We start from the raw sequence: 26,790 nt of genomic DNA, 5'->3' as shown, positions 1-26,790 counted from the left end.
GATAAAAACAAAAAGCTGATAAAAGGTGATTTTGTTTTTTAAGAAAAGAGGTTGTCTGTTTAATCTCCCCCACTGCACGCTGTTACAGCAAGCAACAGCTGCATCATCTTGATTTACTTCAACGGTTAGCATTCAAATTTTCCAAGGTAAAAGAGAAGTCAGAACGTTGCCTAACGACAAAAGTTAATTTACCAAGACAAGACACACAATATGTGGCGGAGAAGCTGGTCAATCCTAAGAGACGTAAAGGCCTGAGAGAAATGAGACTTCTGAAATACAAAAGTTACATCAAAAAAAGTATAGTAGGGTAACGCCATTTACACAAATTATATTTAAACACACATACTGACATTATGAAACTAACTTCATGACAAAATTTCTGACACAATTGTAAGATTATGAAGTTAAAGAACTAAGATTTTTCTTAATTGTAACTATACTCATCAATAGGGCAACCAACCAGGACAAGAAACAATTTTGTAGGAGTTTGCAGCATTTAGGGTAGCTAGGAAAATATCCTTAAAACAGTTGCTGAGCTGTTGTTGAGTTCAGAGAGATGAGCATATACTGCAAAGAGGTATAAAGTTAAACACAAACAGCCTTTCTGTATAGACCAATTTAACTAGAGCACAGGTTGTGCTCTGTAAAACTGCCATCCACATAGCTATGATAAAGTGAATGTATAAATACCATATTATGCAGTGCATAACCATCTGTCATGGGGAATAATAATGGCATTTGCTTTACTTTAGATTATTTACTAAAAGAGCACAATATAAAATTGAAACAGAACAGTAAAAGATGCATGGTTGAGGTCACAAACAGTATCCACTGAACCAAGAGTAAATATTTCTTGCAAACTGGATGAAAAGGGATAATTCTATGAATATGTATAATGAATTTTAAACATATTTTTTGATTTTTCAAAGCTAGTTTTAAAACAAGAAAATAAAACTATTTTTGAAAAGGTTACAAACAAAATCTTAAAATACCAGGGGCTCACTTGTTTGTCTTAGAAAAATTGACTCATAAAAAATTGATAGCTGATGTTTTTTTACTTCTTTCCTTCCTTCCTGTCTGTTTGAGCATAAACATTGGTCATAGATCCTACCCTTTCATGAATTTTCCAAATGAATTCACATGAATAAGTCAAGCCAAAAAATTGGTGAAGCGTAGCAGAATGTATATATAAAAAAATCTGTCCTTCCAAAGCCCATAAAAAGTTTATTTGATTTCTTTTAGGTTCCACATTACAGAAAGCTGTTTTGAGATTAATTCTTCAGCAGAAAGCCTAATCAGCCATGACTACAACTCTCGAAACCAACTGACCAAAACAAATACAGTATAAACGAGATTTGTGACAACAACTAAATTCATAGCATAGCAGATTAGCATAACAAAATCAAAGTATCTTCTATAAAATGCGTGGTCTCACATATATTAGGTCAACTTCACATTTATTCTGCCCTTAAACTCTTTCCACATAGCCTTCTTAGGCTAAAAGCACAGTTTTCATAGCATTCTGAAGTACAATTAAAATTTAACTATAAGAAGAAGATAGATGTTTGACATTTGATCAAACAACTCAACCAGAAACTCCAAAAAGGATAACATACATTCAGACTCTTCACATTAGTAATATATTTAGCAGCAATTGTTCTTCAATAAAGAATAAAAAGCTTTAGAAGGTAAATGGGTAAAAAGAAATCATTAAGTAACCGTAAGTGAGTTGTTTAAATCTCAAAACAGCAATCAACCAGAAGCAGCTTTTTAATAAGACCAATTTATATGTTTTTTATTTTTTAATCAATTACTATATCAAAACAAAATTCTCTCATATTACATATTGCATGTTTCCTAATATCATTCCTTAAGAAGGATAACGACATGGGTAACTGAGGCTGGATGGATGACTGTGTCTTTCAACACAGTCAACACAGTATATAAATGGAGTATATATACTCCATTTATATATAGAATATATATATATATAAACTGAATAAAAATAAAGTTAATTAAGCATATTCCCATTCACATGCCATTCAGTGGAATAACAACACTATTACAACATATTATATCAAGTTAAAAATATACAGTAAGTACAATATTTACCACACCATCTCAGTGTATGCTGTCAAGACAATGCAGTTTCATACTGACACATAAAGCTATAGCTTTTGATTGTGTCTGTGTTGCTTTTATTGCCTCATCTCCTAAAAACTATCAGGCATACATGCACAAGTGAGTAAAAAGTAGAGGCTAACAGAACAAGCAATCCTGTTCCAGTTAGAGGGGAAACCATGGCTACCTCAGAGCCATGCTTCTATTTAACAACAGGGGGTTTTATGGTAGTCTGTCAATAACACTCGCTCTCCCAGGAGACAGGAAACACAAAACACTCCTGGCTGTCATTGATTGCATAGTCTCGCTCATAAATTGTGTCCTTTCCTTAAAACTGACTGAAAGAAATGGACCGTCTACCTCAAATCACATGCAGTAGCTGATTCAGAACATTTAGATGATTGCATAAAGATGACTGTCAGGTCTTGCAATAACTGCATTAGGAATGTACTGGCATACCAGCTGAACTGTGTCTTCAAAAAGATGATTTTCTTCAATGAAGGACAAATCGTCTTGTAACTGTTAGCACTGTGTCTGAGAAAGCAATTTTCTTTGAATTTTAATTTGAGAATGGCTATTTTTCAAATTCATTTAAAAGCATAAAGTACCAACAGATGCCAAAAATCTAACAAACTCACACTAGCAAATTATCTTTGGAGGTTCAGCAATTGGTAGCACTGCTGTGTAACAACAGAATTCAGCACTTACAATGTACAGTAAAAAAAATTAATATACATTGTATTCTAAACAGTGAATCAAAAAGTACTGTATAAATTAAGGTCTCAGGCAGATGGTTAGACAGTGATAAACATATGCAACTATTTCCCAAAGGGCAGGAGAGAGTCTGTCCAAGCTTGGCAGCCGGAAAGCACAGCTTCTCCCTTGTCTGCCTCCCATCATTATCTAGTAAAGGACATATTCTGGGATGCATAAATTGTTAACTAAAATAAATATCAAGAGAGTTTCAAGAAACTCCTGAAAACCTGTTTTCATTTCTGCTTACTTGTTGAGTTTGATACCCTGATAAAACACTGTTGTATTGAGGTAGGTTTTTAAAATTTTTAATTATAATTATTTTTAGATTGTTTTTATTGAAAAGGGGTTAGCTCTGATTTTACTGTCGTAGTGATATGTTTCTTAGTTTTTTCCATTTTAGTTAGTCAGCATTTTGGTCTTTGAAATGGGCTTTATGATAAAACATACAGTCATGTTGACAAATGGCGTTGACAAATATTAAAATATTTCCTCAATCTAATTAAGCCACTTTGAAAACGGTAAAATGCTCAGAGTTAAATTTAAAACAATTGCCCAGTGACCGGAATAGGCCAATTTTCAGCTTGACAGGGGACCAGCCAGTCGGAAAATAAATAATATGATCCTTTTCAGATTGGTGACGCCACTATGGGTAAGTGCTACCAGGCCACGCCAACAACTCTGTAATGTGGATATTGTAACTGAGGGAAGAAGCTAAATATTAGAGTAGAAATAAAGTGTTTAAAAATGCAAGGATATTAAGCACAATGATGAAATAAGCCATTTCACAGGTAACTAATTTCTAGGACATGTCAGAACATGCTAAAACACACTTGTTTGATTCAGGCTGCAAGCGAGTGAGAGGAACCAAGACTCATAAGATTACACATAGGCTGAATTTTTTTTTTTATTTGTGTAATCCTTTTGAGTTTTCAACCTATGTCATGGGATATTGTGAATTTGAGTAAATTGGCAAATTTGTAGTCTCATAGATATGGTAAGAATCTAAACATGACTGATCATGACGAAACTAGAAACACATCCCCCCTGGGGGTGTTTTAAGTTATTGCAAAGTGCGGATTCTAAGTTTTCTAAAGGTGTACAAAAATGAAGAACATGTGGCCATTTTCATGTTGACGCTTTGCAAATAAGATCAATGAAAATTCTTCCGAATCAAAGCTTCCAAAGACTTGTCCCCAAACAGCCATGAGATAGCTAAGAGTGTCAAAGAAGGCTCTTCATGCTTTGTAGTAATCCGACTCTGTTACTGCAAAGTAACTTAAGTCCTATCGTTCAGGGTAAAAAAAGCAGATAAAAAGAATCTGATCATTCGTGAACATCAGATCACTACCCCACAACCCGACCCCAGTTAAGTGGAAGAAAACAATAAATATAACATGCTAGACAATGTTTTATTTCTACTTGAAAAAAGCCCGACATAATAAATATTTTATTCTAAGTGTTATACTTAAAATACATACATGCGGTTAGTCAGCGCGACGTATACCACTGTTTATCCGCCTGGTCACAGTCACATTGCACTGAGTACGGGCTGTGAGTTTCTCTCAAAACCCCTGAAACTGCTTTCCAAACATGCAGTAGTTCCTTCATCATTTCAACTACATTTCACTTTGCAAAAAACAAAGAAATACACTATTTTCTCAGACATTTGTGCTTTTTATCTTGTCTATGTTTCTGTTCCTGGCTTTCCTGTGGAACCTCACATATTCTTTCTGTAATACACAAGGACACTAGTTTTAGTAATGTAACCCATGCACATATTTGCTAAAATGAGATGCTAAAGACAGTTTAGAAAATCTGATCAATATACATTTTGTGTCCTTTTTTAAATTAGTAAGTCTTTTACAAAATGTTATTCTCAAACATCTGGCATGACGTCTTTGTAAACAAGCCCTTATGCCAAAATTATTAGAAAGAAATATGTGATAGCTGTTAGTATCATATTTGTTTTGTTTTGGCTTTTTGTATTGTACATAAAAACAAGATTTGTTGTATAATTCAATTAAAGACTCATCCATCGATTGTTGAGAAGGGTACAAATTTTGTAATTTATTCTTTGTAAAAGAAAAACATAATTATTTTATGCTCATTTATTAACTTTAGTGAAATGCCTGTATCATTTTCCGTCAGAAACAAACTTTCTGGTTGGATGAATAAAACAAATCTAAAGTCCGACAAGACTATGAATGATTTTAAGCATAACAATACTTTTTCTTTAAAAAGAAATGTGTCAACTGTAGTTTGTTCACTTATGTTGAATAGAATAACCACCACAGCGAGCAATAGGGAAGAAGACAAGCAGAAAGAGACGCAGACAAGCAGTGACAGAGAGGGTGTGCATGCCTTTCTGACTATCATGAGCTCAGATGCTAAATTGAGCTATGCAACCTCTACAAGCCCATGGGATCCTGGATCTCCAGTTACACTGAAGGGAATGTGGCAGACTACACTTGGTCTGACTTCTACTGTAACTGTACTGTACAATCGTTGAGTCCACAGCGCTGACTGCACTGAAGTGATTTAAATAAGTTTATTACACTGAAAGAGAATTTTGAACTGCTGAAGAACATGCAGCTCCGCAGAAATTATAATGTGCGCTATAACATATAGGGGAGGCAGAAATATTACACTGGCACTTTATGTGAATACTTAAATCCACTCGTAATACAAATGTCAAAGCTCGCAGCTTTCTTCATCGTGTTGTCTGTCCGTGCTAAAAGCGCTCATTGAGACTCCGCTCTAAAGTAAGGGTGAGGCATGTAGCACCACTTTGCTACTTCGCATCCTCGACTCAAGGAAGATGACACGATGGCTAAATCAGAAACACACACACGCTGTAGATTAAAATAACTTTTCCATTAACTACTGCAGAAATGAAGCGATGAACACCAAACAGTCTCTAAACAAAGACATTTCTGGACAATGAAATTAAGACAAGAAAGAGAACTAGACGAGGACAAGTAAACGCACCAACTGCACTTCAGTTAACACATTGGGCGCTAATTAGGAAACAGCTGGTGAATAATTAAACATACCCGAAAGCAAGTGTGCGAACGCGGATTTAGAACCAGAAGTGCCCGGTGCCCGTTAGCTTAGCCGCAACACTTAGCCTAGCAGCCTGGCTCATCTTTGCCCGACAAGCTTTCAGCACCGGGGCTCACTGGATAGCAGAGCTGGGGAGTGAGAAAACACTGAGGTTTTCAGCTAACGGGACTACTCCAGCTCGAAAAATAAAGGTCGTGCCACCCTGCAGCAGAAATATTAAATATGCAGACTTTCCCTGCAGCTATACCTTAAGTAGGCAAGATGGTAAGCTGTGGTTACAATGCTGAATGAAACAGCCGGACCTCGCCTAAGCTAATGTTAGCTGCACATCTCCGGTCGTCAGTCGGTGCAGTGAGTGTAAGGCTACAGGGTGCTAGCAAAATAAATCTTTGAGCTCACAAGCCTTCTCTGCCAGCTATATACGCACCTTTAACCGTCAAAGATAACTCCTGTAGCAGGTCCACAAACTATGCAGCAGCAGCAGCAACGCCTGGTCTCACTGAGTGCACTCCCAAAGAAAATCGGCGTCCTCCTGATCCGTTAACCTCCCCGGAGAGTAACAATCGGCTCGGTCCGGACGCTCTCCTTAATCTTGTGGTGCTGAATCTGAGGCTTACACGCTTCTGTCGGTGTGTCGGAAATGCCTCTCCTCCTCCCACGGTTGCTGCAAAATAATGACCCCCTCCCAGCGCTCCTACCACAACAACGATGCAGGCAGGTGCGGACGACGATGCGCTAGTAACAGCGAGCTTTGCAAAATAGTGGCCCGTCTGCTCGTCTCCAGCATTGGCAAATCAGGAGCTGCTCTTTCTGTCGTTGACGCATGCGTACTCTTTAGAGTGAGCAGGATTTTTTTTATTTTTTTTAATTTGCAACATTATAGAAGTGGAGATCCATTCTTACCGTGGATGGTGTTAAACTAATGCAGTAATTTATTTCTCTGCTTTTATGCAGGAATATATGGAGATTCAAAATGAAGAAGAGCGTCATCAAAAAGTTTTTTCAGTAATTCAGCTCTAAAAGTGAAATTCAGGTATTATAAAGATTCACTGCACGTTTTTCAAAAGTTTTTTTTTGTTCATTTTGATGATTATGACATACATAACTGATGAAAACTGAAAGTTATTTTTATTAGGAAAAATAAATATTACATATTAATAGTAATTCTAACTTACTGAGATCCACCTGCATATGTAAAGTCATTAAAGCCTTTTCTGTTTTGCTTGTAAATACTGGAAATTTATCCAAAATCGTTGCTTGCGTGTTCTATTAATTCTATGGCATTACATTCTTGCTGATATTGATGGTGACTGTTCTTATTTCTTCCAAAAGAAGATGCACTAATTTATAATGAACTATGTTTCTCAAAGTCAATAAGGTAGTATTCTTAATCTTCTTTGGAAAAACTTAAATTATTTCAGGTTTGCTTTCAGCAGAAGAAAGCAAACCTGAAATATTCTCCCACCACAATGGAAAAGTTAGATTTTGAATAAAATAATATTATGTTATGGCCTACACAATCATGGAAAAGGCTGCTGACTTGATATTTGCTCTTCAGTTATTGACACAAAGTCACAGCAAATAATTGTTGTAGATTTTTGGAAAGTGTGGGTTAATGTGGATGGAAAGTGTAGTGAAAGAAAAAGTTGTACTTGGAAAGGGAACAACATCTGAGATAATTGTGAATCAAAGTTAATTTAAAAGCATAAGTATTTTTCTGATTCTTGCTTTAATATGACACTTCATGTTTTGTTTTGTTTTAAGAAATTTAATTCTGGGAATATTCTACTTTGCATAAAATATTTAAATCATCAATTTATTTTTCTTTTATTACAGAAGTAAACCTTTTCACAATGTTTGAAGTAACATTATGAAAGTTATTGATAATAAGGGAAACATATTAGGTTCACATTTGCTATTTTGATATTTACAATGAGAGAAGCTCATATGACACCACATCAGCAATGAAGATGGTTGTTGATCACAGAGAGAAAATTGATGTCAGATGTAATACAAAAAATGTTCCCATTTGTATTTTTGTGTTTATTGTTTGTTCTCTAACAATCTTCCTGTTTAAAGCTGCTTAGTTCACTGTTCTGTAACATAATTTAATCTCAATGTAGACATACTGTAGTTTGTTACTTGTAAACTAAAATGCTACTGTCAGTTTTCTATGACCTTTACTATTTTGTGCTGCATTAAATTGCTAATTAAAGCCCCCACCCCATCCACACACAATGCATCTGGAAAAAACTTTACTAATGCTGCTCCATAAACATTTCAGATGGTGGAATGACAAGATTATGTGAAGTGAGGAGTATTATTTTTTTATTTACTCATATTTTAAAAGATCTTGGAGTTTCTTTTGCTTGTTAGAGGGAAATAATACCATTCCAGGTGCTTGGAAGGAAACATTTTATACTTCACAACAACAAGTCTAAATTATCCAGTTATTCCAGGCGCTTAATTACAAATTCAGCAATGTGACAGCATCCATTAATTGGCAATAGATCATGCATTTCTCATCTACCAGGGAAATTATGTGTGTTAGCCTGATTGCATTGAATTTCATTAAAGTTTAAGCTGAATGCTAGCTGAGTTGGAAGCAGTTGGAATCAAAGTCTAAATCATAATGCAAGATACCTGATACCAGGTCATTAGCATCCTTTAAGGCTTGTGAAAAATGTTTTCATTTCAGGCATTTCAATTTAACTTAATAGATTTATTTTCTATTAAAATAAATCTACCTCATCCTAAGCCACTTCTATTTTCTATTCTATTATTTATTTTGTGTACTACCTCTGCTTGTTTTATCAATACATATCATTTACCAGGCTTGCTAACTAACAGTTTTCTTTAGAATTGTCCTTAGATGCATTCACGCTTTACTTTCTGTGCGCCTCTGAGCTGACACAGTTTGTAGAGAACAAAACCACCATGGGAATAAACCCATCTTTGAGTTTGACAAGTTGTCAACTTACTCTATTGTGTGTAGCGCAAGCCAAAAACCTTGGGAGGTTAAAGACCATAAATATATTTTTGTTTGTAGAGGTATGCACCAAGATTTCCTCTGAGATTTAAGGTGAGAAATGATGTTCATCCAGTGTGTATTTACTTTGATATATGTCCACAAACCCCACACTCACCACAACACAGTACAGTTCCTTTCCTAACTTAAAGTTATTCTATTCTTTAGGGATTGTCATCACCACATGTCCCTGCACTGGCTTTTACTGCTCTTACAAAAAGAGGTCATCATTGGATCAATCTGCTGTACTCAAGAGCTCGAGAAAAAGTCTTCAAATCTCAAAGCCTTCAAAATCCAACTCTTTATCCTCAAAGAGAAAGAATTAAGGACAGTAAAAGGGGACTGAGGTAACTTGTTTTTTAATTGGCAACAGATCTTGATATAACCAGACTGAGGTTTTGTTAGCTCCTCTCTAACGTTGTGCAAACATTATTCACATTTCCTGAATCATGAGGGGGCACTTCAAATGGCCTTGCAATCAAAAGCACAACTAGTCCGGGTAGGAGAATCTTTTAGGCAAAAGCTCTTCTTTTAGCACTTCTGTTAAAAGCAAATCTGAAGTAATTTCAGGTTTCTCAAAGAAGATTGAGAGTACCTTACCGACTTGGAGAAACATAGTGCATAATAAATCAGTGTGTCTTTTGCTGCAGACAATGAGAACAGTTGTCAAAGGCATCAGCAAGAACATAATGTCACTGTCTGCATGTAAAATAGATTGTAGAGATTTAGGATATATTTATAATATATAGAAGCAAAACAGAATTGACTTACAGGTGCATCCAGCTAATTAGAATATCTTCATAAAGTGGAACACATTACATATGCATTTATGCTCAGAGCACTATTTTCAAGTATTGATTTTTTTTTTATTATCAATTTTGATGATTATACCAAACATCTTTAACGACAGCTGATGGAAACCTCAAATTCAGTTTTTGGAATTTACATAAGACAGCTAAAAAAAAAAAGGATAGAAATGCTATGTTATGGCTTATGCAAGAATAGGCAAGATTTTTGACTTGACAGTTGTCAAACAGACAGACACCATCCACAAGGAGGGTAGATAAAATGTCATTTCTAAAGAAGCTACAGAGTGCTGTATTTAAGTAGGCTATATTAATAGAACGTTGAGTGGAAGGAAAAACAGAGGAGAACAATCAACTGGGATAACTGCAAACTTAAAATGATTGGCAGTAATTTTGAACAAGTTGTTCAGGCAATGTTGGCCACACTTCCAAATATAAAATTACATTAACAGCCATATTGTTCAGCTTGACACTTCTCTTTTTGCAGTGGGTGGTGGTTGTTCAGTTTTGAACTGAACTTTTGAATGAGTTTGCCTTGCAAACTACAGGTAGACTACAATTCTAAAACAGTGCAGAAAATCAATGTCATCATTCATAAGTCCTCCTTCTGATTGGCCTGGTTAAAATTTAACCAGAGAAATCCAGCATAATAAGAGAAAGCCAAGATGGAACACTGAGGGAGAGAAGAGTTAAGCTGAATGGTTTAGGAAGGCAATGGCCAGGCTACTGAAACACTTACTTTGATTCTTTTAATAATGTCTGACCTTAGTGTCTTGACTTTTTTAAAATTGTCCTCTTGTGTTCAAAAAATGTATATCAGAGGTTCAAGGTTTCCAGTTTGTTCATGTAAATTATAAGTCTTCTTCAGACTTCAAGGTTACTTGAGCTGCACCACAGAGTTCTGTGCTTGGACCAATTACTTATACAATATTCTTCTAACTGTTAAAATCATTAGACTTGGATAAATTTCCACTGTTATGTTGATGGTAATTAGTGTTATTTATCCCTAAATCTTGATTTATCCAAACACTTAGATGAGGAATAGGCGTAAATTCAAACTGGAAGACTCTTTAGCTTCACGAGCAACATTCAGGCACTGCGTCAAATGCTTCTACTGGAGCTAATCACCATTAGATCACACCAAGCAGGATTCCATTTATAAGGCCCTCCATCCACGGCATCATCTGTGGTGATCATCCACCTCTCTTCTCCACTCTTGTTCTTTTGGCTTCCTTCGTCTTTTTGACCTCCACCATCAGTGTCCGGGCCCCGGGGAAAGGACGTCTCTAATCCTCATCCTAAACCACTCATCCAAGTTTATTGCAATTCACAGCACCCAAGACTTCTGCCGGGGGACAAGCGCCAAAACCTTAATTCATTCATGTCAAATGAAACTTTCTAATTGCAGCTTTTTCTTTGAGTGAGTCTCTCCAGGTTGAAATAGATTCCAGGCATGTTTAAAAGACAAAAACACCTAGACGACTCTAAATTTCCTGCTCTCAGTAAGGAACCTGCATGTTATGTTTGACCAGGATATGTCATTTAAATCCCATCGTTTGAATAGGTTTCTAAGATTTTCTTCTCTTACCTTCAGAATATTGCCAAAATAGAAATAACCTGTTCAGGAGTGATGCTGTAAAACTCGTCCACGTATTTGTTACTTCAAGGCTGGACTACTGTAATTGTTTATTATGAAGAAGTTCACAAAATCCAATTAAAAGCTTTCAGCTTATTCAAAGCTGAAGCAAGAGAATGGACTGTATGATTGGATTGAATTGAACACTTTTTATTGGAAAGTACCGTGAGATGACATGTGCAATAAATTGGTGCTATATACAACTGAGTTGTATTGGGGGGAAGCTATTTGAGAAGAAAAGGGATAATATGAATTGTGACAAAACATAAGTCTCAAAATGACTTTGATGTTATGAAGTGTATCAGATTGCCTTTCAGTCTTTGAACTCAAGAGGGAAATTGATTACATTTGAATTCTCACCACACTTCCCATGATCCCTCTAGTGTGAACCCGCAGATGCTAGAAAAACTCAAAGCAAACCATCCATCCATCCATCCATTTTCTGTTCACCCTTGTCCCTAATGGGGTCGGGAGGGTTGCTGGTGCCCATCTCCAGTTACGTTCCGGGCGAGAGGCGGGGTACACCCTGGACAGGTCGCCAGTCTGTCGCAGGGCAACACAGAGACATACAGGACAAACAACCATGCACACACACACTCACACCTAGGGAGAATTTAGAGAAACCAATTGACCTGACAGTCATGTTTTTGGACTGTGGGAGGAAGCCGGAGTACCCGGAGAGAACCCACGCATGCACAGGGAGAACATGCAAACTCCATGCAGAAAGACCCCGGCCGGGAATCGAACCCAGGACCTTCTTGCTGCAAGGCAACAGTGCTACCAACTGCGCCACTGTGCAGCCCCAAAGCAAACCAGTGCAGGATATATCAAGAAAATGCCAAATGTTTCTGCCTTGTCAAACTGTGTCATGGCCTCATCACTTGTTTTCTGTTATTTCTTTCAGCCAAAAATGTTCTAAGTAGCTGAAGTCATGAATTAAATACTGTTCATGATTTAAAAACGGAGATGAAATTAATCTTTCAGACAACTGCCAGGAATGATTTATTATTACCGTGTGTAAATTATGTTACGTCTCCTCCTCTTTCTTCCTTATCAGCTGGATTTTCACATGCAGGAATCTGTCCTATTTGCCAAATTTAGTCCACTTAGACATTAAATTAGCATATTAGCCCCTATTATAAGGGTTGTTATTTTTGTTTTTGTCACAGGCAGATTAATTGCATAAACTAATGTATAATGGTATAAACTAATTGCATAAACTTCCTTCATTTTGGCTTTGTTGTTATTTTCTTAATTGAAAAAAACGTCTTTTATAATTACAAAGTATTTTGGAGTCATTTTACTGAAAATGTTCAGAGGTTTCCATTAGCTGAAAGCTAATGTTCCAACACTCCACTAGGTTTTTATGTAGAATGGGTTTAGCTGTTTGGTTGGTGTTGTAATGTCAATAAAAAAACATTACAACAATATGTCAGTGAAATACTCCATGTTTATCTACATATAATGAATATATCTGCCTATATCTGTGCAAATATCTATTCCTTTAAGGGTCTAACAGATGTCCTAATTTTTTTTACATGTTTTACTTACACTTGCAATCTAATGAAGCCCTTAAAGTCCCTGTTTATGCTTCAGTGAAAAAAGTTATGCTTGTGAAATGCAGTTTGGAATGTTATGAATCCAGAGAGGAGGTGGCATGTTTGTGTTTAGGCTGCCCTCTTTGCATCACCCTGCAGGATGTGCAGCTGGCTTTGTGAACCCCCAGGGTTGTTAGGAGTGTGCGGACTAGATAAGCTTGTGGTGCATTTCCCGGAGAGGCACACCTTACAAAAGGATTTACTGTGACAGTATTATAACAGCATCTGCCTGTTAGTTTGTCTCTGTGCTTATGAATTGGAGGCTTTCATCCCAAATCTCAACATTCTAAATGATTGCCATCTGTTTGGGTTCATATAAGGACTCAAAAGATACTCATTTTATGTTATCTGTGTGCTCAGGTAGGAAGTAAAACTAAAGGATTTAATCGATCGACAAAACTAAAGTGGTGTGTCTAAGATCAACCTGCACTAATGGAAAATGTTTTATCTTCAGAACAAATTAGCTTGAAGGTGGCTCTTTTATAAGATCTCTAGCGACACACAAGAGGGGTACCTTGCTTATATAAGCATTTCTGCCTCCAGTTTCAGTGTAGTCTGCAAAAATCTTTCAGAGTATTATTCCAACTAGTCTATCAAGTCATGATAAGCTGCAGGAAAATCCCTTCATTAGAACATTTTGGACATGAAAGTAAATACTGATCAGTAACTGTCAGTATGTACAACTGGATGATATTAATCAACATACATACAATGTCATTTATAAATCATGGTTGGTATTGTATTGTTTCACCATATTGTAGAACAATACGGTGTCTAGAAATAAATAATATGAAACTACTTGTCGCAAATGTGTGGTATTTAGATAGTAATCAAAAAGAAGCACATAATGCGTCACATACTGTATTTTTTCTTCCCTGTAAAATAAAGAAATGGAGTGGGAACATAAATTTAAGAAATTGCTTTTTTTAACTTTTGTTCTTAACAACAAAAGAACAAAAAGTTTGACAGAAAGCATTAAACTTGACTAAAGCTCATATATCATGAACTACTTGCTGTTTTGCAGATTACTGTCAAAACAATCAAAATGTAAACAGGTGCAAAGCTCTGAACAAATACTCCTACCTATTTCTAGTCAGTTCTACAGGGAGGTCTGATTCTGATTAAGAGGGAGGTTATTATTAAATCTCCAGACATCCTAACTACTGACTGGAGACAAACTCTACTTTCCTCAGAAGTATATATTGTCGCACTGTAACCATGTGAGAACAATAAATGACTTCTGAGGGCAATCCATTTAGCTCCAAGCGATTGTGAAAGCTGTTTCTGTAAAGAGTGCAGAGCAGAAGCAAAATTGAAAAACTAAGTCCCTCAATCTTCATGTCCTTATTTAGAGAGGCTTAAAAAAGAAGCAGTACATTTCCTTTATGATACTACAGAGAAAATGTTAAACCTTCTGTTTTTCAGCTTTCATCAGTGAAAGTGGAGAGACTTTTCAGAGAGATAAATTCCCCCTCTTTAATCTTTCTTCCTCTCAAGTCAACAGCATATTTTTGCACAAACACTGACAGATTAGTCAGCCCTGAATAGTAAACTCTTTATCAATATCTCGATGAAAGAAGTCTTTGAAGTAGCACCAGGGAATCAGGAAGCCTTAGGGTACGTTTTTTTCCCTTTCCCACTTTTATAACAAATAAAATGTGTTCTCCAAGTAAGGTCAGGAAACATAGATGAGAAGATAAAATATTCCAGGAAAATATCACTTCATTAACAAAAATTTTGTTTTTTTGAAGGTCACAAATATTCAAAGAATAAATTCCCTTTCTGTTGCCTGGAGGACATAGATGAAGTAAAGTCTTCCTTCAGAGGTCAGAGATCAAACTACTAGTTGGAAAGAGGTAGCACCTGTCACAAGCAGCAGGGGGAGTTGCTTAAGAAATCCCTGTGGCTCATGGCTCAGCCATGTATTTCCAACAGCTAGAGTTAGAAGAGTGTAGGAGTTGTAGATGGGTATGTGATGAAATCAACGTCCTCGGGAGAAGGGAATTTAATACTCTGTCAGAGACCATGTTAACTAACTGGTATACTGGCTGATAGTGGCGGCCGGTCAAAGTAGAATGGGAGGCAGATTGCTGAGTTAGAAGGCTCCTCTCTTGTGAACCAATTCCCAGCTTCAGTGTGGGTGGCGGGTAAGCATACTGCACCTGTGTCCTGTGTTTCTCAACCAGACTCAACCTCACCAGTCAGCACTGAGTGAGAGAGTAGTGAGAGGTAGAGTGACCTGGCTGGGGGAATGCAGTTCTCCCTGGCTCTAAATCTCTCATATCTCATTCTAGTGGGTTAGGTTATCCTAAGCTGTCTCTGTAGCTATGGTGCTATAGACTATTGGTTTCTTCCTATTAAAAGGAAGTTTTCCTTTCTGCCGTCGCTGTTTGCATGCTCGGTAGGAGGGATTGCTTAAGGGTCAATGGCACAATGCAAATGACCGCCCACTGTCACTTCATGCTCATTGCAACTTACTAGCTCAGTGCAATCCATTCGGTTTCATTGGACTACACTTTTCAACAAGTTTGAATGCACAGTTTGAAACATTGAAGTTGTGATTGCATGATTGGGACAGAATTGAAAAACAGGTCAGTTATAGATTGATTAATTTGTAACAATATTGTGGATGAAACGTGGCTCCAGAAGAAAGATGGAAAACAGAAATAAATCGGAAAGAATAAATTATTCACGATCAAAATGTGAAGATTTTCTTCTAAAGGATTACTATAATTGTGTCAATTTTTCTCAATCCCACTTAATTAAAATTTGAAAGTACTTGAGCTTTTTTTAAAATCAGACCGATTGAGTCTCTGCATCAAGTACAAAGATAAGTATAAATACAGTATTGTATTTATATATTCTGTATTTGTCTATACAGTATTGATAAATATGATACTGTATTTATTGTAGTTTGAGGTTTCGCATTGATTATGAGTGGTCAAGTGCTCTTGGTAGCACCCTGCTGGCCTTTGGGGAGGCTCTGAAGCAGCAGCTTAGTTTTCTTCTGCCTTAGACTGGCTGTAGTTTAAGCATAAGGACTTGGTATGCTGGTATCCAAGACAGGACAAACTGAAAGCTGAACCTAAGGCTGAGAAAGTCTTTAGCACAAACTTTACATCAACAAATGCAAAATGTGAAAAAGAGAAATGTCATCTAAAAAGCAATAAGACGCATTTACATGCATATTTATTATTTAATTCACAAAATTACTTTAATTCAAATAAATGCACTCAATATACAATTTGAAAGTCTCTGACAGAGTATTAAACTCCCTTCTTCCGAGGATGTTGATTTCATCACATACCCATCTACAACTCCTACACTCTTCTACTCGCTCTCAATGTGGGCTCTGGGTGCAAAATCTGCACTGCAGATGCATCTAAGTGATGCCGAGGAGCAACAATATGGCTGAGTGCTTAAGCTTGTCATTGATTTCTTTTCCTCACCACAGTGAGCATAACTTCTTATTTTCTATACCAGAGCAAACCCCATCGGTCATTGAGTTCCTTCTGTTCTTAGTATGAAATAAAAACTAGACTTAAAGTTTATAATGATATATTTTTGCCACATCAAGATATGCATGGCAAATTCAGAGTTGGCATCGGAAAACTAATGTTGGCAATAAATAAATTAACATACATAATATGGTGTACATTGTTTAGTTTTAGCTAAACAATTAGTATAAACAGAATGGAAACACACAGAAAGAAAAATCAGTCCGTTCCTCCAGATGTGGCTGCCTTCCTAATTGAATGGCTAGAGAGTTATGGGAGGCTTTTGTTTCACCTATTTCAATGTATTCAATGTATTCAACATTTTTTGACTGAGCGTACAATAAGACATTTATTAAAACTTATTAACTCCTGTGGTGTGGAACAAAAGCAAATGAAGAGGCTGATGTGACACATTTATGTAACTCCTGGACCTAATTTCACAAGGCATGTAGATTTCTACAACATGGTTTCAGTAACTGCATCAAAAGGGCTATTCAACATCCTGACATCTAGTCAGAATTTCATGTTCAAATATTAGAAATATCTGTAGCAAAAAAACATTGAGGGGTTCTATTTTCTTTATACCCACTTTAGTCTTCACACCTTACAAAAAATATTAAAAAAACATGCATTGTTGTTCAGAAGAAGGACATTTGCTGTGTTTTATTATTATGGGTTAATTTGTGCTGGACCAGATTTTCAGCTTGGGCAGTTTGATTTATTGTGGCTGTCCAATAAGAGGCCAGTGGTTCATCTACTGATGCTAAAACAATGGTCTCCATTTTTTTCTCAAAAGCAAACTGTTGTACATCATTGCTGAAAGGATATCCAGTTGTGTGAATCAGGATCGTCACATTGTTTATCACTGGCAAAGACAAATGCCAGAGTCTGTTCTGTTTCAGGTTTATAGATGAGGGGTGGAGTACATATGTGAAAAAGAGAGTCATAACACACATATCTTTATGTACAATTTATGTGGCAAGTGAAACACTTCATTTATTTTATTGTATGATTGATGTTAGTCTCTTCTAACTTGAAGGTTTAAGCCAATTGTGTCAAATTTGTTGAATGAGCTTAGTGGAGGCTGGTGTGTTCTGCTGCAGTCAGTGAATATTTACTTGGGATGGATGTTTACATCATAGCAACAATTGCTGTGTCTTTACTGCAAAGTAAATTGGATTTTGAGTTCTTTCTCTTGCATTGCAAAACTTCTGAGCAGGATGGATATCAATGTGATCTATTTTCATTTTTAACTGATTGACTGATGTGAAACTGTTTCATTTTACTGACCAACATTTAGATACAGAGTCATATTCAATGAATTACTGAAAAGCTAATTTATTGTAGTAACGCAATAAAGTGATGTTTTGCCTTAGTTTTTGTTAATTATCATGCTTGTGTATAGCTTCTTCCTGAGAGGCTGCCATGAATGCGGGTGGCATGGCCACTGACGATGGCGGATAAACAGTTTTCTGTAATGGTACGTCGTTACTCCACCATTAGCATATTGAGCTCGGTGTGAGCAAGTGATATTGACAGCGTTAAGACCTTCCTCCTGACTCTGATTTGTTGTTTTTGACCAGGAGCGGTGCGTTTCTGAACTTCACAATAGTAGGCTATCACTATTGGGAGGTGGAGGAGCTTGATTTTTTCACAGATTTTTTTGTCTCAAAAATACTGTCATAACATATTTTATTTATAAGTGTCACTCGCTGCACATTTAAAGTTCAAAATTCTGCATCATATATTACACAGAAAGTGGGAAATTTGACCCCATATACAGAAATAAGCGTTGCTAACGCGCAATAGCTACCGACAACTTGGAGAAAGGTTAACCCAGAAGCATCAGACACATGCTTAAACCTGTTGTGGTGAATGAAAAATTACCTAAGTCAGCCCAGACCAAGGACTGGGTTTGCAAAATACTCTGATTTTGGTTGTTTTTACCACAGATGTTTTTGAGTTCATATTTATTTATTTTTCCTCTCTAATAAGTGTTTAAGTTTTAATAAAAAAGTATTTCTTCCTTACCTTTGTTTTATTTTTCACAATTAAGAACTTGTTTCATAAGCAGATCTATTGTTAAAGTGCACAACCTTGTTGGTTTATTTTTCATGTTCACTTGTATCAAGAGATTAAGGTTTGGTGGTGCCTTTAGTTAACAAAAAAAAAGTCATTTTTAAAGCTTGTGCCCAAACAGTGTTTTAAAGCAGCATTCCATCATATTTACTTGAAGCAAAAATGGGCCAATTCCATTTCAAGATTGTCACATATTTTTTGGTGCTTGACATCAGAGAGTACTGTAAGTGTTAGCACAAAATATCACTCTAAGCCCAACGAACCCATTGGATGAATGCAAGCAGCTCAGGCAGAAGCAAAACCTGTTTGATGATGTGTCTGCTTTCATCTGTGGGGGGAAAAGAATGATTTGAAGGTACATATAGTGATGCACATCAAGGGTAATTCAGAAGTACTATATTATTTCTGGCTGAAAAAGGGTAATTCTGTATACCTCCATACAGTCTGCACCACAGCAATTGCTATATAGGATGGAAATCAGTTCAATGCCGCAATGACTGAGATAAAAGGAAAAAATGATTTCCATACTTTTATCCGAGGATAAAAGTATGTTGCAGAGGTGAATATACAACCAAGATCCTTCCGAAGACATAAAACTCAAGGAACTAAATTTGGTTTGCAAGACATTTATTCAAATATAAACATGAATACACACATTACTGAAACCCAATAAACTACATTCAGCAAGGGAAAATAGAGACATCCAGAGTTTAAAAATGAAAAATTCTAAAAAAAAAAAGAAAAAAAGGCAAGCATAATTCCTCCACTCATGTGAGCATTATTTGTTTAGTTAGATGGCAATAATGAATGGTGAAATCATATAGATGTAAATCTACTAAACAAAGTCAGGAAGGGCAGAAAGATCACTTCCGCTTTTACATCTATAGGGTTTATTTCATACAACAAAGCCTGTCAAGACTTTACTCTGGAACTGAGAACTACCAACAACATCTTCTTACCAAGTGACGTTCGTGAGTCTTCATTGCTGTGCAGACTGTTTACAAACTAAGAAGAGTTCAGAGTTTTCAAATAAATTGTGTGTGCAATTTGAAACTGCTGCCTGAGTTTTTTTCCTCCACATCACATCTGTCCTTACAACAGCCTGTAATTCTGCTTAAGTCATTTCTCTTAGGTTGCTGCTGTTCATCCTTGCAGTTTCTTCTCAGGAGCTGCACATGGCAGCAGATTAGACTGAAGCAGATTTAATGGCCAATCTGTTGTTTCTGGAACCACTTTGTGTTACTCTCAACGTAAAAGAAAAAGACACCAAAGAACAATGTATAAACTGCACTTATAAATTGTTAGTGATGATGTCATACGCAATAGATGCCAATCAGCACTTTACACATTTGACTGAATTACATTAATATCATAGTCACCATTGTGAGATTATTCATTTCTACAAATTCTATTTTCTATTTAGGCTAATAGTGACGAGAAATTATTTGAGATTGCTTCTTTAATACAGTAACTATCTGCTCAGAGATAAAATTGATCATGTTTTAGATATTTGTGCCTGGTGCACTTCTTTTAAAAAGTGTTTCCTCAGCACCACTCAGAGCTGTTTCTTGTCTGAATAATATATTCTAAGAAACACGTACCATGAATCCATTACCTTTGTACGTTTTTTTTTATGTAAATCGAGAAGTTCTAAACTTCTCTGCGCTTGCAAAAATGTCATATTTTTGGCCAGGTAGGGATACCTTTTTTTTTTTGTCTCAAAAACGTTTTACGTAATGATACTTGAATATATTATTGAAAACTCGAAAGGAGGTAGAAAGATGTGTATTCACTGTCCAGCTAAAACAAAGAATAGAGTATGCATGGTATATTTCTCTGTCATCAGAAGCCTTTCAACACCTTAGCAAGACAATCCACTCAACTTATAAATTATTCATGTTTTTTTTACTGCTCATACTCTTAACCATAGAAAATAACAGAACTGTGGACAAAGACCAATGGGACAGAGAACTTAGGGCTGAGCACAATTGTTTTCTGATGTTTTCCTGAAATGCTGATCTCACAATTGTAAACTTGTCATCTTTCCTCACAGGGAGCTCATTCTCTCTCTCTTGTGTGATTCAGCAGGCAGGCACTTGCCTTTCTTACATCATTCTCTATCAAATCAGGAAGAGAAAGAAGCATTGTTTGAAATCCTCTAAAATCATTTTTGCTTGAGATATAAACTGACTGCAACATCAATATTTACTTTTTTAGCTCACTCTTCACCTAATGAAGTCTAATCATTAATTTGCAGAAAAAATCCCTGAATACTCAAAAAAAAAAAAAAAAAATCCCTAAGAGCACAGAGTAATTTTCTGTTATTATTGAATGCCACCTTGTCCTGTTGTTATGGTGATGTTGTCACCCTGTGTGCAGGTTGGAGACATTCAAAGCCAACAGAATCCTTTTACTGCTTCAAAATAGTTCACTGGGGAAACCAGAATCTCACCCATAATATACTACTTGGCAGGGTGGTTTGATATATATACATCTTTCATGGATTTGCATACAGAATAAAGACAAAATTCAAATACTGGCAAACTTCATTAGAAGCATGAGTTTAAATAGTACAAAAAGATATTGTAGCTCTTTATTGTCTTCTTATGATGTCAAGGTCAACGAAGCTGGTGTTCTTGCCATTAAGGGCAATATTAGAGCATTATGGTGAAAACATCACAAAACCTTTAATGGTAAATATGTGATGAAATGAAAACAAAATGTGTCACTACAAACATTGAACCTATTCTGCAGTGTTAATCTTCCAAGACAAGTAAAGTATTTCTTTTCTTGAATCATGTTTTGCTCTCTTTCTTTGTAGTTTGATTCACTATTAATAAAGTCAATTTAACATTTGAACAGCCTGAATAAAACATTTATAATCTAATATTGTCAATTACCTGCTGGACAAACTGCTACAAGTAGTAGGTTCAATATCCACTCACCATTGAAATATGAAAAAAGGTGTCAGAAAGAGGTAAACATCTGAGTAACAAAAGCAGTCAAGGAGAAATTATCTCTTGAATACGTTGCCATGCTCTGCTTTTGTTACTGCTAGGTTGCTCTGTTGGTTTATCTGAGCTGGAGTTAATAACTGTAACAAAGCTTCTGCAAAACAATGAAAGCCTTAGTCTTCAATTAATTAGGGCTAATGAGACGTACTGGACAATGAGTGTAGCCAAAATGTAGGTTAAAACAAAAGTAAATCTATATTGTACTGATAACAGTGGAGTTGGTCTGCACATGCTGATTTTGGAATATCTACTGTGGAAAAAAGAAATACTTTATAAATACATCTACCTTCTTATGTTTTACTTCATAAAGCATAGTAAGGACTATACAATTAACAGGAAGACCACTGAAATAAGTTGTGAGCCAAAATATTGTACAAAATTTGTCAAAAATTATAAGTAGCAGAATCGTTTTAGGTATATCTTAGTATTTTATGCACAATCTGTTTATATTAAGTAATCACGCGATATTTACATAAATATTCTAAAAGCGAAAATTAAAGATGTGACAATAAAAATGTGGCACACTTTTGTTTTGGAGTGTCTGATTTAAAATCATTTCAGTCCCTGGGATATTAGCCTAATAAATTTAAGAGGATTTCAGAGGAGTTGGAGAAGATTGGATAAATCCTCTTGCAGAGTCTTCTATCTGCCTGAGAGTGAAATTACTTCACCATTAGCATGAGCCTCACTTCTAATCCTCTTGCTCATTTGCTTTTTGAATTAGGTCTAGTGGTGTATTTCTGATCGGAAAATTACTCTTGGCGAAGTATTAACCCAGAAAAAAAAGTTGCCTGCGAAAAGATATCCTTTGAATTTCATCAATATCAATTAGGTTTCAACAACTTTCCTTCAGCATCTCTGAAGTGTCTATCGGCTTTCTGGGTGTTTGATTTCTTTCCGCACACTCACAGTTATCAACCCAGAGAATGGGAAATATGATAATGCAGGGAAATGTTTCATGTGAGAAAATGTGTGCAGATGCACTTACTGCAACACTGCCAATAAGTCAGCGCAGTAGTCAAGGGGACAAATTTAACAATGGCCTTGTTGCAGTGATGCATGTGGAATGTGATCAGAGAAGCATCTGCATATCAGTGAGGGTTCAGAAGCATCCCCACATTCTATCTGACACACACACATCAATGAGTAGATTAGTTTTCAATAGTGCTGGATAACAGCTATATGCTTTTATTTTGATGCACAAATCTAATTGTAAAATGCTTTTAGACCTATATACAGAGATCAACTTAAAAGGAGCAGACCGTTTTAAAATGAAGTTTGTTTGACAAATGAATTATTATATGTACACTTTTCTATTCAGTTCAGTTCATGCATAGAGTGCCTATTCACAACAAATGAATGAAACTCATAGCCTTAAAAGTGCTTGAGTGGTCAGCAGTGGCATAAAAAGTTACCCAAAATCCTCATAAAACAAAGAGGAATTTTGGGCTTTAACATGAAAAGATTTGAACAAGTTTAAGATGGATGAGTACATATATTTATTCAGTCCCGAAGAACCTAAAAGATATAAAATATCAAGAAAGAAAGCGCATGTAGGTGTATAATGTATATAGTACAACTTAGCTTATTTAAATCTTTTCCAAATGGTTGAAACCACACGCAAGAGAACATTTTGACTGTTGGAAAAAAAAAATCTAAACTATCTAATCCAACATATAATTTCAACCTTCAGTTGCAGTCAGACATTATGTGTCTGGTAGAGAAAGTAATTTTGTCTATATAAGTCCTGATTTTGCTGTATTTGCTTTTGCCTGTAATATTACTTGAATAAGTATTAATAATATTGCTGGTTATGTAAGATTTTACCCTGAGATGCACAGAAAACATTTATATTTACTATCTATTCTGACTCTTCAAACTGTGAAATTTACCTTGTAAAGAAACTGCTAAAGGAAAAGAGATGCATTAAAGTTAATTCAATAGAACTAGCTCTAATGATGGTTATCATTCTCTGATTAGCTCTTCAGGCTCCATGCATGCTTACAGTGCTACAAAAAAAATATCATCATATAAAAATCACCATAGTATGACTTTTCCATTGGATGCCTCCTTGGGCTTGTGTTGATGATTGAAGCTTCAAATCTAAAAAGGTTGCTGCTATCTGGTGAACTATTTTGCTCAGAGGGAGTTCGTATGCTCTCCCAGACAGTGCAAGCTTGTTTTTTTTGTTTTTTCCTGTGTGCTTATTTTCTTCCTACAATTCAAAAGTATGCATTCTATGTGAATTGATGCAAAAAATTTGCCATTTGTTATAAGATTGTATTTAGCTCCCAATTTGAGTTATTTTGAATAACTGGGTCAAATATGAACAGATTGAGACATAGGCTGGTTTAACAAAAAAGGTCTTGATTATGGGATTTACCCAACATACTAAGTCACATTTTCAACCCCAAAATGGGTCAAAGTGAGTAATCGTTAAGGTTACCAAATGAGAGGGTTCACAAACTATTGAAGTAAAAACTAAAGTTATTAGTCTATTAGCTGCTTCTAGTGTGAACCACTGACACTAACATTCTTACACTGGATGATTTTACAGTCTTACCATTTATTTCTATAAGTGGGAGTGACATTTAAGAATAAACTGCATTAAGCTGGTTATTACACATTCTACAGAGATTAAATGCAATGTAGAAAGCAATTAATCCGTATTCAGTTAAAGATATATTACAGAAAGGGAAAGTATCTGTTATTACAATATTAACCTTTGCTTGGTGATGAAAGCTAAACATCAGAAACTGATTAAAAATAAAACCAACATTGGATTATTTATGTTATTTGCTTTTAAATTTGATCTCTAATAAGGAACATCTACTGCTCAAAGCTAAGAAAGTGTTCAATAGTGTGCCAGTAAGCTACAATATAATAAAATATTGTCAATTATTATAAAATGTAATTGTACCAGAAAAACCTCTTTGTATTCCCCAACTTGGTGTGCAACTACTCAACACCGCCACAAGGTGGCAGACTATAAACGCAAACATAACAAGTGCTTTGCACAAGTGATGAATTTCACCTTCCAGTTGGTTGTGGGTTTGAAATATTAATTTTAATCTGTCTTTTGGTGTTATATTCCTATCATTAATAAATTCTATATATAATTATGAGACTGAACCTATTATCATAGCAACATTAACAGAAAGCAATTGCAAGGATTTTCTTCACTGTAAATGTGACACTCCTTTTACCAAAATCTATCTAAATCAACATGATGTCAGAAAGGTAGGCCAGATGTGGCTTTAATAAGGTGTCTTAAAATGCTTAGCATTGTGTAATGCACATTTTACATATTCTTCATCCAAGGAGTTTAAATCTATGTCGTCCCAGTTTCTTAACATACGTCATATTTACCATGCCACTTACGATACATGAGATCAGTTGCTGTTTTTGATATAGGCCATTTGTCTTTCTCACATGGCGGCTACAAGGCAGACAAAAAGACCAAAAACAGTTCAAGAACCTTCATTTCTGTCTTTGAAAACCAAAAAGGAACACTTTTGATGCTGGCATTAGGACCATCTTAAATTGAGAGAAAAAGAAAAAACAACATACCGAGCTGTGAAACCTGTACAAAATTAATTTACAACTTTAAATATCACTCTTTTACACAATGACCTTGGTCTGGGGAGTGGATGTAAGCTTTGTGTACTATGGGACAGCAAAGACAGCATTTACCCAGTTGTCTACTTAAGCAAGAACCGTGACTGTATGAGGTAATAGACATATATAAATATGTCACAGTACATTTTAATTAAGATGGTGTCCTACAATGCTGAAATGTATCTATTATAAATGCAGTTATGAAACTATCAGTATCACAAATATTCTTCTAAAACAGGGAATGTAACCTTGAATTTGCATTACCACTCACTATGTAATGTCCCAGTTATGATGGCCCATGTATCATTAACAGCATTGGAAAATATCATTAACTTCATCATCTAAATCAGAGGAGCCCAAGTCAAGTCCTTGAGAGCTATACTGGCTTGCAACTCGCATGTTCAACATACCTGAATCAAATGACTCATCAGCATCTTATGTCCCTGGCTGTGAATTTGATTCAGGTGTGCAGAAGCAGAAATGCATCTAGATGTTGCACAATAGTAGATTTTGAGGACTGGACCCTTGGTCTAAATAAATCAAAAAACATTACAGACATCTGTATTTTGATTGTGTCCTCAACTTAAATATAGAAAAATATAAAACACTAAATATGGTTTCTTTACCACATCCTATTCTTATAAAAGTCTAAACAGGAACTATTAAAATTATTTTTACTTATAGACAGCAATATTTGTTTTTTCAATGCAATTTGTTATACGCCAAAGTGAAATATTGTCTATTTCCCACACGTTCAACCCTCTTGACATGTTGAATTGAAAGTGCCTACAGACAGTCATTCAGTTTCACATCACATCATATATGATGGTCACAGTGCTTCTAGCACTGACAAAAAAAAATCTGATAAAGGTAAAGTACAGCCCAGTGGAAATACATCTTAAATGTCAGAGCTTATCAATGATTATATAAAATCTTGAATTTAACGCCATTATTACAGTTTTTATTATTAAATTACAAACTTATGATGAAAGAGCAAAGTTGAATAATTTGGAACTACTGAAACAATTATAAACCTTGCTGAGTTACTATAAGCACCTTGAGGAGGACCTCAACTATGTACAATACCTAATAAGGTGAATATGTCTAATGTAGCATGAGGTTTTTTACTACACGGCAAAAACAACACAAAACAATTTATGCTGTATGCAAAATGATGTCACTCGTGTGATTTGAAAAATATGTTTCCGTAGTAGGTAGAAAAACTTTTAATCAACAAACAAGCTTTTTTTTTTGAAATTCCCATGTTTCCATGAAGCAAATTCATTTTTGTAATTCCAGTTTTCACAATTTTATGGTCAATGGAAACACAGCTATTTCAGCCAAGCTACATCTGAATTGTTCAGGACGAATGTGTTATAAATGCACATTAAAAATGTTAATATTGCATTCCTAATGTAAAAGATATCCTACAAAAAAGTTTTGTGCAACCAGGGAAGATTTCAGTGTTGAATGATGTAGCTTCTTCTTCAAACAGAAACGTTTTTCTTCTTCTGTTGTTTTCCCAAAATCAGTTCCTCTACAACTAGAAATAATATTTACAGTTTTTACACAAT

General features: G+C 35.6%; 1 protein-coding gene and 1 long non-coding RNA gene across 2 annotated transcripts in view; both read right to left on the bottom strand.

Moving 5' to 3' along the window:
- Positions 1-6,729, bottom strand: part of ctnna2 (catenin (cadherin-associated protein), alpha 2) — a 307,681-nt gene extending 300,952 nt beyond the window's left edge. Inside the window, exon 1 of the mRNA XM_028017938.1 lies at positions 6,368-6,729. The gene's annotated coding sequence lies outside the window, so the exon portion shown is untranslated. The remainder of the gene's footprint in view (positions 1-6,367) is intronic.
- A 13,832-nt stretch (positions 6,730-20,561) lies between these two features.
- Positions 20,562-20,962, bottom strand: LOC114144419 (uncharacterized). The gene is made up of 2 exons (XR_003595486.1): positions 20,794-20,962; positions 20,562-20,701 (listed from the first exon to the last, which is right to left on the bottom strand). It is a non-coding gene; the product is annotated as an uncharacterized LOC114144419 (long non-coding RNA).
- Between the last annotated feature and the right edge of the window lie 5,828 nt (positions 20,963-26,790).

Source organism: Xiphophorus couchianus, chromosome 5 (genome assembly GCF_001444195.1).
Source record: "Xiphophorus couchianus chromosome 5, X_couchianus-1.0, whole genome shotgun sequence".
Taxonomy (NCBI): domain Eukaryota; kingdom Metazoa; phylum Chordata; class Actinopteri; order Cyprinodontiformes; family Poeciliidae; genus Xiphophorus; species Xiphophorus couchianus.
Note: the sequence above shows the minus strand (reverse complement) of the source record. Positions and strands in the feature narration are given on the sequence as shown.